This window comes from Podarcis filfolensis (genome assembly GCF_964270895.1).
Source record: "Podarcis filfolensis genome assembly, chromosome: 12".
Classification (NCBI taxonomy): Eukaryota; Metazoa; Chordata; class Lepidosauria; order Squamata; family Lacertidae; genus Podarcis; species Podarcis filfolensis.
In genome coordinates, this window is record NC_139614.1 from 29,593,594 (window position 1) to 29,605,932 (window position 12,339).

At 42.2% G+C, this 12,339-nt stretch overlaps 1 protein-coding gene and 1 long non-coding RNA gene across 5 annotated transcripts in view; both read right to left on the reverse strand.

Annotated features, from left to right (window-relative positions):
- Nucleotides 1-12,339, reverse strand: part of NXPH1 (neurexophilin 1) — a 171,669-nt gene that overhangs the window by 35,235 nt on the left and 124,095 nt on the right. The gene's annotated exons all lie outside the window — the stretch shown is intronic.
- LOC310745892 overlaps nt 3,311-12,339 on the reverse strand; it is a 34,009-nt gene continuing 24,980 nt past the window's right edge. Inside the window, exon 3 of the long non-coding RNA XR_014540434.1 lies at nt 3,311-3,481. This is a non-coding gene — a long non-coding RNA (uncharacterized lncRNA). The remainder of the gene's footprint in view (nt 3,482-12,339) is intronic.

The following is a 12,339-nucleotide window of genomic DNA, read 5'->3' on the forward strand; positions in this document are numbered from 1 at the left end:
GATAGTGCTATGTATTGCTGTACCACTGGGGAGAGGTTTGCATTTATCTATGATGATATGCTTTGTTACAGTTGTTTATGTCACTTCCCCCGGGGCAGACCTCATTGAAGTATTTCTGTGAATTACTGTCTGACTTGATTTCCTATTGTACTTTATTACAATAGCTTTCTTGCAATCGCTGATGGGCGAAGGGGAATATTCATGTGGGCGGTGTTAATTGTCATTTGTCTGTATGCATTTCTGATTTAATTAAACTTACCTATTTGGATCAGCGTTGCATCTCCTTTCTTCCTTTCAATGGCTATTTCATGTCCCTCTCTGTATCTAATAATTATCGCCCGAGGCAGTGGTGAGATCAAGTTAGACTGAGCCCCTTTGTTATTTCCACTTGCAGTTTGCTGAATCATATCATTATTTTAAAATCAGCAGATGAGGCAGCTGATACCAACAGGATAAATGTGGTCGACTGCTTTTCCCCCTTGATGTATGTTCAGCTTTAAAGGTGAACCAAAGCTGCAAATTACTGCCCTAAATATAAATGGATTTGGTTTTCAGTTCTGAGTACTACAGTTCAAAGAAAATGCTACCTAAGATAGAGCTAGCATAATAACTCACTTACCATCTGGATTAGTTTATATTTTACATTTGTATCCCACTTTTCCTCCAAGGAGTCTAAAGTGGTTCTCCCTGTTCCCTTTTGTCCTCACAACAACCCTGTTAGGTAGTTTAGGCTAAGAGACAACGACTGGTTCAGGATCACCTAGTGAGGTTTGTGAGTGGCTGCGGATTTGAATCCGGATCTCCCAGGTCCCTGTCCATCACTCTCTTTCCCTAGATCTCAACCCTGGGCTGGACACCAAGACTGCTGAGAAGGTACAATCTCAATACGCCTTTTCTACCCCTGTTGCCGATGGATGGCCCAATATGGATGCAACATTCTTACATATGTATATCTGCCGCTTCTAGGTACAGATCAATGGATTCTGGGTTTTTATCTGAGATATTGACCACAGAGGCATCCCATTGTGCATCCCATTCAAATTGGGAAGTAATTATAGTTCATTTTTTGAAGTCTGAGCAATGATGATTTTGAAAGCTTCCCAACTAGACGGCATGTTTGCGAATGTCTTCGGAATCTCCTGTGAGGTGAAACTATCAGGTTTTATTTGGTAAATGAGTGCTGGTAAGGTTTTAAATGGATTAAAGGGATAAAGGAGACTCTTAACGCTAGCTGCTGTTTAGAAAGTCAATATCTACTACCCATAATAGTTACCACACAATGGTATCTGAGAACACAGCTGTTTCTTATTTATCCCAAAAAGAAGAGGCATCTGCAGTATCCTGGAAACTGCTGTGTGACAAGCACAAGCGCAAATCATTATCACACTCACCAGTGATAACTATGCCACAATCATACCCAATTATTTCCCATCCTCTTGTGGCTTCACATACACAACAGTTTGTGAGGGAATTGATAACACAGACAGTATAGCTCTAATGCTATTAGACTCCTGTCATGAATGCTTACCTGAGTAGGTAACAATTAATGCACACAAGGGCAGTGTTGACATGACTAAAGGTACCCACAAATCAAATATCTTTCCATAGCAAGAAAATACATTGCTGGTCTTTCTAAGCGCCAGCAATGTTATTCTACTAGTGGTACTATTGATTTGAGAAAAGCTGGATTTGTTGCATGGCATCCCATTATCCTATCAAAGAAATAAACACAATCCAGGGTTTGTCGGTTATAAATATGTAATAGTCTCATCTTCTTTTCAACACTCCATGGAAGTGTCAGAGCAGAAAGGCAGCCTATATGTGGCTCCTTCTGACTGTATTGCGCAAGATTTCAAGGGTGGTTCAATACTACATGCTGTCATGAAGATCATGTCAAGCTTTGAGGAATTACATATAATCCTCTGAAATGCTTTCATTTCTAAGGAGCAAGATTTCATTGAGCAGACTTGGATTTTACCCCTGACTAGGAATAGATGGTTAAGACTACAGGGAGGGGTGAGTGTGGAAAAATTGCTTTGTTTTGCTGTTCCACTGAATAAAGCCTCTTTCAAGACAACAAGCTCCCATTAGTGGAGGGACACCATTGGATACAACACCCCCCCCCAAAAAAATCTATATTTATTATTTAAACCATTTGTATACCACACTTTATCCCATAGATTCCAGGGGAATGAACAGAAAGCATCAATAATAACTTGTGCCTACCATGTGTAAATCCAGAGGGTGTTTTGAGCAGGAACTCAAGGGAACTGAGTTCCTTTACCTTTTTAAAATCAAATAACTGATTTTTTGATCGAGGGGTGGGTGGGTGGGTGGGCCTAGAACACCCAATGTCTGAGCCAAAAAATCACCTATATCAGTAATCAATAAAGACGTGGCCATTTCTAATCCAGATCATTTCTGCTGGAGTTTATTATTCACATCTTACATTTAGCCACTGCCCGGCGGGAAAGCAGTGTGACTAGTTGTGCAATATACTGTACAAACAAACTTTGTGGTGAGCTTCCCCATCTTCTTCTTTTTGTGCAGGAAAAAAGCACTGAATAAATTTGTGTGCTGTCATTTGGGAAGGGGATTCTAACTAAGCTAATATAACACATAATTAATATCTTGGTTTTCCCAGTCAAGCTGATGAGAAAGGCTACACTCACCCTTAAGAAGAGTTGATCCACCAGAGATTGGAAGTTGGCAAAGTGAGATTTCCTTATCTTCATTTCTTTACCACATTTATATCCCATCTTTCCTCCAAGGAGCTCAAAGTGGCATACATGGTTCTTTTCCTACTCAAGGTGCCCAGTGAGTTTCATGGCAGAGTGTGGATTTGAACCCTGGTCTCCCAGCTCCTAGTTCTAACTACTACATCACACTGACTCTCTAAACCAAAACCGCCACCTCTTTTCTATTAGCACAAAAGCACCCAACTGCACTTTAACCCAGTAGATCAGGGGTAGCCTATGTGGTGGCCTCAAGATTTTGTTGGACCCCACCTCCCATCCCTCTGACCATTGGCTATGCTGGCTGTGGTTGATGGGAGCTGGAGTCCAGCAACATTTGGTGGGCATATTGCCTACTGCTGCAGTAGATGCTGCCAACTATTGGGTTTGGTTGGTGTTGTTTTGTATATAACTATGGATATATTCCTAGTATTATAACTGTATATTGATGTGATCTGGTATACCAAATGTTGCCCTTGGGTGCTATGGTAAGGAAAAGGGTAAGGATTTTCTGAAGAACTGAAGGTTTGTCAAGATAGCCAACAGAGGATTTTTATTTGCCCAAGATACCTGCCACACATGGTTCTTTATCAATCATTTCAATCAGGGTTTGCTTGTTTCCTTGATTTTCAGGTACCCTTGTACTCCGCGGATAAGAAAATTGCCTTGGATATTCATTCTTGGCTAGCTTCTGAATTTATTTTCCCTGGCAAGATTCATCGTCTCAATTCACAGATGCTGCATCACTGTAAATCAATTGCAAATAGGCTCCTGTCACTTTTTTGGGTGGAGAACAGCCACATTTACTGTGTGCAGCTCTTGCAGTAAACACAGGGTCACTCTCTTAATGCCGAGGAGTCATCCACTGTTTACAAAAATACAAACCATCTCAACAGACATCTGCAAAAGCATCTCGACCGAGAGCCTAATAAAACTTGCTCTCCAGCTGCATTAGAGTTCAAACTTGAGAATGGCACAAGCTGGTGGTTAAAGGTGAACTGGAGCTGAAATGAAAAGACTGGGAATATATGCAAAACACTTTGAAAAGGCAGGCCATGATACAACTCATACAGCACAGAGCTGTCTTTCATTGCGGATGGGGAGGAAGCAGTTTTGCTTTTCCAGTAGACATAATGCTTCTCTGAGTGACACAGCTGACATTCCCAGACCCTTAACATAATCCCCTTGTCATATCTGTTGTTTCAGTTTGCCTTTTAAAAGAAGGCATAAAAGCTATTATTGGCACTAGCATGCGTTTGATGTGTGTCTTCCTTCCTCACACTATCTTTATGCAATTTTAAAAAATTATATCCCATCCCTTCTCCAAAGAGCTCAGAGTGACAATCTAGCCTGCCTCCCTGAACCTGGTGTCTCTCCCGCTCGCCCCCAGATTACAATTCCCATCAGCCCAGTTATCATGCTCAATGGAATGGGATGGTGGAAGCTGTTGTCCAAGCACCAAGCTGGGGAAGCCTGAGCAAGCTTCAGAAAACCCTTGTGAGGTAGGCTAAATGGAATGAAAACAGCTTTTCCAAAGCCACCTAGCCAGATTTATAGCCTAGCAGTACCTAGAATCTTGGGCTGAGATCCAGCATTCTTAAGACTATACCCACAATGGTTCTCCAATCCAAACATCAACAGTTTTCCAACTCTCCTAACCACTGGAACAAATGTGGGAGGGAAATACTATCTAGCAAATTGCCACAATTTTAGCAATTGCCTTTGTAAATCTTCATATTAACACATCCCAATTGGAGCTTCTTTTACAACACAATCTGGGGGGGGCTGCATGTGGCCCCTGATCTCATTTTATATGGCCCCTGATGTGTCCTGAAGCTGCCCCGTTCTTCCATCCCATCCACGTTCCTTCCTTCCTGTCCATTTCTTCTCCTTCCTTCCTTTTCAGGATTTCTATATGTACACCACATTAAAATCAGAAAGCAAAGCAATTGCTTTTATTTATTTTCCTGGACAGTAGTTGGTTTGTGGTACTCCATCAAACTCAGTGGGGTTTAGTTCTAAGTAGACCTGCCTAGGACTGGGAAATCTACTCTGCGGTAGCCATGGTAAAAATGGAAGCCAGGTAGCCTTTTGTATGTGGCCCTGCCTACCTGCATGCTGCCCCCATTACCTTCATGGAATTCTGGCCTTCAACGGGAAAAATGGTTTGCCTGCACTTTTCTTCAAATATTCCCAATATAGGACCAAGAGGAGATGTACTAAGTCAGACCACTGATCCATCTAGCTTAGGATTATTTGCACAGACTGGCAGCAACTGTCTAGAGTTTCAGGTAAGATTTTCTCTTAGTCTTATCTGAAGTTGGCAGAAGCTGAACCTGAGGCATTTACATGCTGAACTGGTACTCTGTGTCAATGAGCCCTTCTCCATCGGGAAAAGGATAATATAATGCCCCACAATAAAGAATTAAGCTGTTTTGGAAAAAGTCTGGCTAATAATAGCCAAAAAAAAGCCACCCTCATTCATATATTGTCATCATCAAAACAAAGCAGGCATTGTTCATTAATATTCACAGGGAAGCGTCTTCAATAAACCAGTGTCACACTGTGCAGTATCACCAAACAGCTGTGCTTTCTTTCAGATAACTTGACTTCTGTCCTTGCCTAGCTGTTGATGGTGTTATTCTAGGATGAGCTGGCCAATGGGAAACAGGTCATAAATGTGCCCCTGCCAGCCACCAGCAGAGTGTCGCAATGCTCACGGCCTGACACAGTGCACAGAGCACAGGGGTAAGAAAAGCACCAGGGCTACATTTATTTCATTGGTTTCAATAAGGCCATGCATGCATTTAACTACTCCAGTCAACAGTTCCTATTCCAGGAAATCTCTTTATATACATATGTTGCCTCACTTATAGAGCTCGGTTCTTTACTGCCACTCCTTATGTCTAGACATTTCCCACCCTGGTGTGTGTGTTTGTGCACATCCACACTGCAAACAACTTGTTAAACCTGGAAAAGAGGGGTTTTTACAACCACTTCTGACATAATGTGGGGTTCTTGAATTGCTTACCCTCTGACTTGTTTTTCCATTGATAGGAACTCCCTAGAGTATGTGTCCAGGGTCTGAGGGCATATGATGCAGTCATAACTACCCAGGAACATAAGAAAAGCCTGTTGGATCAGGCCAATGGCCCATCTAGTCCAGCATCCTGTACTCACAGTGGCCAAACAGATGTCTCTGGGAAACCTCTAAGCAGGACCCGGGCACAAGAGCATTCTCCCTTCTTGCAGTTTCCAGCAAACGGTATACAGTGCCTCTGAACCTTGAGGCAGGAAATAACCATCCATCTCGCAGTGGATCTGGTTGGGCTTGTTATAGACTCACCGCAGCTCAAACACATTCAGGAAAATCTATCACTATCTGGAAGACCAGTTACAGGGTGCTGCTCTTGTGAAGCAAAGGAAATCTTTCACAAGTGTGGGAACACACAAAAGACCATTTTTGCCAAGGTCTCTCCAATGTTTCCCAGGTACGAAAACAAGGGCACCAGTTGACTAGGCCAGTTGGAAGGCATGGGATTATCACCTGGAAACTGCAGTAACAGCAACGATCATCGTCATCGTCACTCCATGCACAGATTACCCAGTGTGTGTCTCTAGATTAGGACTATTACCAGCACCATTCACAAGCCGCTCAAAACAGTATAGTGCCCTTGATAAACAAATGGTTGTTTATGGTTGAATCCTATGAGCTGTGCATCATCAGAGCAGAGCAGGAGGTCAGTTGTCCATACAGCCCATTATCACAGATTGACATAAACAATGTCATAGCTGGCAGGATGGTGCGGCTGCCAATGTCTCCATACACCTCTCTGCCCTTCCCTGCAGAGGTGCATTTTGCTAGTCAAGAAGCTTTGCACAACAATTAGTTTTCTTCTTTCCTTGTAAACTCTTACATATGATTCCATATCCTTTGGAAATTTCCAATGAGGCTGCAAGGGGCCACTGAGAGAGAACAAAATGCCTGGTGGGGCAGGGGGAGGTGTGTGTCTTGAGGCAGGTGGGCACCATCCTCTCAAGATCACGTCTGCCCTTGGGTCTCCTGGCTTATTTGCTCACACAAGGCCCTGCTATCCAAACACTTGTCATGTGGAAAATCTGCTTATCCAAACACCCGGAATTGGTACCCAAAGCACACACCACAGATTCAGATATCTGGACAGCTGGATCTGCACGTAACACTGTAAACAAATGAGATTGGACGATGACTCTCAAGGTCCCTTCCAACTCTACAATTCTGTGATTCTGTGAATCGCCATACTGAAAAGAGAGTAAAGAAATTTGTGGGCTGTGGAAGGTGTGGCCCATCACATGTTGATGGGTTATAGATCCCATCATCTCTGTCCACATTGGCTATGGGTTGATGGGAGGGGGGAGTCCAGCCTAATCTAGACAGCTGCAGGTTCACCTTCCTTGCTATATAATATCCGCTTCAGGTACTAAATGCTTCAGTGCCTCTATGGAAAACAAACACAGATTTGAACAACCTGAAGCAAATCCACACTTCTGTCAGGATCAGGTGCTGCAATTCTGGTGTTTAAAAGGAAACAAGGCCAGGGAAAGAAATCATTACTGAGAATAGTTGAGAACAAGGGAGGAATTATAGTACATTTTACAGAGGGAAAGAGACAGAGAGGTTGGGGCTGTAGCAGCCAAGCAATACTAATGAGACCTATTTGGTGAAATAAGTAGGCATTGTGCCAGATGTGAAAGGATAGGCTTTGCCAATCCTTGCATAGCGTAGCTTCATTCCAAAAGTCAGCAGAAAGGGGGGGTTTAAAAGTCTTAATTATTTGGGGTGACCTTATTTCACTATGGAGAATCATCCATACACACACACACATACACACACACATACACACACACAAAAGTTCCTAGTCCTCAGAATTACAGAATTCTATTAAATGCCACAATGCTGGGTATTTAAAAACTCCTTCATCCTAGATCAGAAATGGGAATCCTGTGACCTTCCAGGCATTGTGGGACTACAACCCCCACCAGCTGTAACAAGGATGGCTGAAGACCATGGAATGTGGGAGTTGTAGTCCAGTAACATCTTGAGGGCCACAGCTTCCCCATCCCTGTCGCAAAAAGCTGAAAATAATTGATTGGATAAGAAGTTTTAGAATTCTACCAGAATTCCCTCATACAGCACCTTTTCTCTTTCTTTCTTTCTTTCTTTCTTTCTTTCTTTCTTTCTTTCTTTCTCATTATTCAGCCGAAGGAGATATTGAGCTTTGGAAAACAAAAGGAATGGAGTCTGGAAAGGAATTTAGCTTAGTCGCTATTTCTGCCCCTGACTTCACTTAAGAACAATACAGGGGTACCTTGGTTTAATATCAGCTTTGTTTATGAACAACTTGGATTAAGAATGCTACAAACCCAGAAGTGGGTGTTTTGGTTTGTGAACTTTGCCTTGGAAGCAGAACATGTTCCGCTTCCTGTTGAGTGTAAATTGAGTCCCCCACTGCTATGGGAAAGCATGCCTTGGTTTAAAAATGCTTTGGTTTAAGAACGGACTTCCGGAACTGATTAAGTTCGTAAACCAAGGTACCACTGTACTTCTTTTTTCTTCTTCTTCTTTTTTGCCGAAGTTTCCAGTGTGTTACTTAGCTGAAGTAACTAAGCAATGAAATATCACAAAGAAAAATATATATACACATTTCTAATATTAAGTGGATGCAGCACCTAGCACACATTTGGGACACTCAATTTAACCTAGTGCCAGCAACACAAGACAGATCATAATGCTGATAATGGCTCAACAATCTACAAGAGATGCAGAACTACTTGTATTTTGTGTTATGACGCTTCCCCAGAAAACTGCTGACAATGTCAGAGGTTTCAAAGCCCCATTCCTCATTCTCTGCAACATTTTGAGTTTTATGCAGATGTTTTGTTGCCTCGGGGGGATCTGCTTTAGAGGTTTTATAGCAGAATGCATTAACTAATCATGCTCAGATTCCTTAGAGAGGAACAGAGAATAGGTATTTCAAGCTTAAAATGATTTTGCACACTTTAAGGGGGCTCCCAAAATCATCTTTGTCCATGGAGGCCCAGATGGCCTCTGTGACAAATAGCGCCTACCACCAGCTTCAGCAGGCATGTCAACTGCGCCCTTTTCTCACCCAGGATAATATTGGCCACTGTGACACATGTGTTGGTAACCTCATGCCTGGACTATTCCAATACACTCTGCATTGGACTTCTCTTGCAGCTGGTCCAGAGGTTGCAGCTGGTGCAGAATTTCTGGCTGGTGAGTGGTGCTCCTTATCAGGTACATATTGTGCCAGTACTGAGGAATCTGCTCTGGCTACCTATTAGCCACCAAGACAGTTTTAAGGTTCTGCTAATACCAAGCCCTAAATAACTTTAGACCAGGTTATCTAAAAAAACAAAAACAAAACTTCTTCCTCCTTGCCCAATAAGGGCATTATGATCAGCAAATGGAACCTGCTTAGTTTTGCCGTGGCCCGATGATAAGCTGCTTGTAGTAATATGGAGGCAGGCTTTTTCACTAGCGGGATCACTAATTGTGGAATGCCCTAGTTGTGGAATGCCTTCCCTGCTGAAAGGCATTCCGCCAGCTCCTGAAGACACACCAATTTAAAGCAAACTTTCCCCTGATCAGAATTTCTGATTTTATCGTTTTAACTGTGCTCTTTTTTTACGTGTGTGTGTTTTAACTAGCTTGTTCTGTGTTTTAATAAAGGGTGCTTTAATGCTGAAACTGTTATGGCGCATTTTAATTATGTATGGATTTATCGTTGGAAACCACTTAGAAGCCTTTTTGGCAATATGTAAACAATAAAAAGGGGGATTGCTAAGAAGTGCCATTGCACAGCAGCCATTACTTTATGTGCATAGAATTCAGTGCTACTGCTGGAATCAGTTATATGAAGGCTGCAATTTTAATTTAAACACATTGGGTACATTTTCCAAGATTAGTTTTGGGATGGGTGTAACACATGAATCCTATTCCTCTGCCCCGGGTGTTCATCAATAGCCTGACTCAGCGTCCATTTACAGCCAATGGAAGACTCCCACTATTCTTTAGAGGGCTTTGGTCCATGCCCAGAATAACTACAAACTGAAATTCCTGCTTTACAGGGGGGAGGCAGAGAGGCAAAGGCAGAGAATAGGTAGAAAACCTTCCTAATTTAAATAGCCCCAGCCTTTGTATACTCAATTACATGTCAGGCAGGTGGAAATGTCAGTACAACGGTTATTGAAATTAAGACAGAGAGCTACTCCTTATATCACAAAACAAAACAAAACCAAGCCCACACACTATTTATTCTGACACCTAGGAATCTGCTCTAAATAAACAGCTCCTGTGCCAATTTGTTTCAAGGAGTTTTGAGTTTCTGCTCCCTCTGTACGCAGCAGCGTGGAGTTGATGAGAATTTTGACATTAAGCTGTTTGTACACCTGCTGTAGCTGAAATGAAAACATTAATTGACTTTCATAATTAAAAATTGCTTCCAGGGTTGTTGGCCAAATACTAACTTGAAGCAGAGAGTGCTACTTAAGAAGGAAAGGGGAGAGAGCATCATTTTAGTGTAATCGCTTGTGTGTTCGCAATCCTGTTTACCATGGTGGATGTGAGCAATGGGGGTGCTCACATTTTACACACAAGAGGAACAGAGGTGAAATTCAGTTCAGTTCACATTTATAGATGACCCTGCAAAATTTGCGCTTTCCAAAACAAAATTTGAACCGAGAACACAACCGTTCTTTGAAATTCCTGCTTCTCCAAATTTTGCAATGCAGTTCTCCAGCCAAGTCATTCATACAAAAATACATATATTAAAGTATATATGCATATACAGTTGTACCTCCGCTCTCGAACACCTTGGGAGTCGAACATTCCGGCTCCCGAACGTTCAAAAACTGGAAGTGAGTGTCCTGGTTTTCAAATGTTCTTTGAATGTCCAATGGGGCTTCCACAGCTTCCGATTGGCTGCAGGAACTTCCTGCAGCCAATCAGAAGCCGTGCATTGGAAGTCAAACATTTCAGAAGTCGAATGGACTTCCGGAACGGATTCTGTTCGACTTCCGAGGTACGACTGTATTAGTGAAAATAGCATGGGGAAAATGCATTATGTTAGGAACAGAAGAGCCTGCTAGATCAGGCCAACCTGATGCCAGGGAAAACCTCTCTTCTGCTGCACTCTCCTCTGCTGTGGCTTTCCGCAAGCGGTGTTCAGGGGTATTTACTTCCTCTGACATGGAAGGGCCACAGGTCTGAGATTTCCCACATCTGGCTCAGAAGTACATAAGAGGAAACATCAAAGGAAGATTCATCATATTCTAATAGTAGGTTGCACAATGAATGTGTGAAAGGGTAAAAGGATTGTTTTGTTGTGTATATTTTTTCTTTTAAATTGAGCCATGTTAGGTCATCCCTAACTCCCCAGGCAATCAACAGAAACTATTTTTATCCCTTCAATGCAAGAGAGTGATATGAATATTCAAATATGATCTAATTAATTTTCCAAAAAAAAAATGTATTTCTGCCAGCACATGGATTATCACAAATATATCCTTCAGAAATACAGAACAAAACAGAAGCCAAACTTTAGAGTTCAAAAACAAAGGCTGAATAACAATTATATCAAACAGTTCACAGTCTTCTCCAGCTATAAAAGCAAAAATGTCTTTAATCTTTCACAAATTACTACTGCCTTTTTCAAAAACATTATCTTACAGCTATTTGGAGAACCCTATAGGCTTTATCTTTTTAAATGCATTTTCTGTAAGTTCCCATAAAGATTTTCTCCTTTTCGTTCCATTTTTTTCCTTTATAAATATATGCATATTGGTTGGCTGAACACCTGCAAATAAATTAATCTGTGGAAAATCATACATCACTAAACTCCTAAATACATATTCTGTCTTTGTTGCAGCAGATGCAAGATTTTCCCCCATTGGATTCAAATTCAGATAATGATAACTACACGATATCCATTTCCAAACTGCAACCCCTTGTGCCTTTACTCACAAAAAACATTTTAATGCGTAAATGGGCATGTGCTGTGAAAAATGTTGCCCATGATGGCTCTATCTAAAACAGGGGTTGTCAACCTGATCCCTACCACCCACTAGTGGGCATTTCAGGATTCTAGGTGGGCAGTAGGGGGTTCTACGGCACAAGCTGAATCCTCCTTCCATCAAACGCTGGTGGGCGGTAAGGAAATTTTACCATCAAGAAAGATGCATTAGTGGGCGGTAGGTATAAAAAGGTTGACTACCCCTGATCTAAAAGAAGAAGCAATCGACAGATCCTTGCTGAATGGTATGCCAAGTATACAATGCACATGCAACTTCTTAGCAAAGTGAAGAGTGTTGTTATGGGGGACTTAGATACAAGAGATGAGCCTGTCTTCACATGCAAGGCTAGTTCCTAACTCACTGAGGGTTTGAGACCCATCAGCTACCCTCACCAGGCTTAGCTGGCTAGTCAAAGGCATTTCCTGGGGTGTGGCTGCTGTCATGTGCTGACTGAGTGCCTGGGGGTGGGGACCAAAGCTGGACAAGCTACCCCAGAAAGTGCACAACATGTCTTCCACCAGAAGTAAGA